Here is a 2,035-nt window from a genome sequence, read left to right as displayed (position 1 = left end):
GAACGGAACGAAGATAGACATCGTGACACTTAGCGCCTGTCGCTTGGTTGGTAATCTTGTTCCATTTAGTAAGTTTCTGTCAACCTTGTCGATCGCTGTTGCGAAACGCAGGGCATCCTTACCAGTGTCCCAGCACATACCAAGCCCCTTTTGAAATGTCCCAGCTTCCTTATCGAGACTAAAGACTTCAGGCATTTCTGCGTCATCGTTGAATCTTTGGTTAACCAGCCGGGAATTAGAAACAAAGCGTGTTAGGTCGAATCCGGCTCTCTTGTGTATCCACACGATTCCAGGAAGGATTCTCAGGGCATCGCACTCACTGGAAAAGGAATGAACCAGGTCGTCGACGTAATGGTTGTTGAGGATGCCGCTGACGGCTCCCGTACTGCGCCGAGCAAGGCGAACAAGTTGCTCCAAATGTCATAACCGCCATCGCGTACTCCTTGATTGGCTCGTTTGGGTCAGCTCTCCAAACGAATCTTTGCGTTGCCTGATCGCTCTCTCGCATCTTCACCTGGTGAAACACCTCGACGATATCCGCGCATACCCCGATCCCTCGCTGGCGAAATTTCATTTAGACCGCTGGTAGAGGCTGACGCTGATCAGGTCCGATTGATAACGCAGAGTTAAGGGACCAACCATCGACCTTCGCCGCAGCATCTAACACGAGTCGAAATTGTGTTGGTTTGTTTGGGTTGTGTACTGCTAAGTGAGGAAGATACCACGTCCGGTCACTTTCAGCAGATGATTCGTCGTCATGAAGTTCCCTAGAGTAGCCCTTTTCCAGGTATTCTGCCATCACGCGCACATACTCTCTTTTGAGATCGTTATCGCGTTCGAATTTCTTCTCCAGCAAGATCAATAGTTTTTCAGCCATTGGTCGACTATTCGGCAACTGTGGATCTTCCCGTCTCCATAAAAGTCCAGTCTCGTAACGCTCGAACTTACGCACCGTCGTACTTTCCAGAATAAACTTGGCTCTCTTAACATCTTTGCTTTCGACTGACTCGACGCATCGGACGCCCAGGTCTTCACTGGCCACGAACTCTTCCACTAACTGATGCAGTGCGTCGCGCTGGCTATGGTCTATCTTCGTATAAAGCACCTGATGTATGTTCTCGATCGGTCCTCTTTCTGTAGGGCCGTACACGACCCAACCTAGCTTGGTCATGATTACCGCCGGACCCTTCCATCCATCACTGGCAACCCTATGTGCCACTCCTAGATGCGCGTTATCAATCCCGATCAGTAGCTCTGGAATAACCTCGGTGTAGTTGCATACGGGTAGCTTCTTCATGTGGCGATATTTCGATGAAAGCTCCTCGATATTTAACGTCTGCATCGGCAATCGTAGATCCGACATTGTGTTAATGTTCCTCAGGTTGAAAATTCTACTATTTTTCCTGGTGCCCGTAATTCCAAAGTCCACGCGCCTAGTCATCTCTGTTGCGGTGTTGCTGCCGAAACATTGAAGTGTCAGCCTTTCCTTTTTCCCTTCCAACCCAAGTTTCGCAGCCAAACTCTCGTTCATCAATATAATCGCCGAACCTTCGTCGAAAAATGCATAACTATCAATTCGCTTGCTCCCAGCATACAACCTAACCGGGACAATTTTTAACAAAATCTTTCTATATGTGGGCCTAACTACGGCGCTCGTAAGCATTGGATGCGCTTGCTGCTTATTCGTTTGATTATTGCGTTCATTTAAAAGCTTATGCGTCCCTCTGGAGCCTATACCTCGATTACCAATTGGACAACGGTTACCGGAATGACCCGGTCGCAAACAACAAAAACAAAGTTTATGTAGACGGGCAACCCTCCACCTCTGATTACAAGGCATATCTAAAAACTGCTTACATTTTGCTACGTCATGATCTTCCGAACAAATTCGACAAGTCGACGGAGCTACTTCGTTGGCGTGAAAAAATCGCTGGCATTGATCACCACCTAAGGCCGACTTTGAGCTCTCGTTTATGTTCGCGCATGCTACACTAACAACGCGAGCCAATTCTTGCAACCAATTGCTGAAATCTAT

The sequence above is a fragment of the Rhagoletis zephyria genome, unplaced genomic scaffold (genome assembly GCF_001687245.7).
Source record: "Rhagoletis zephyria isolate East Lansing unplaced genomic scaffold, Rhagoletis_zephyria_1.1 Rzeph_scaffold_01681, whole genome shotgun sequence".
Classification (NCBI taxonomy): domain Eukaryota; kingdom Metazoa; phylum Arthropoda; class Insecta; order Diptera; family Tephritidae; genus Rhagoletis; species Rhagoletis zephyria.
The sequence above is the reverse complement of the archived record's forward strand: the minus strand, read 5'-3'. Positions refer to the sequence as shown.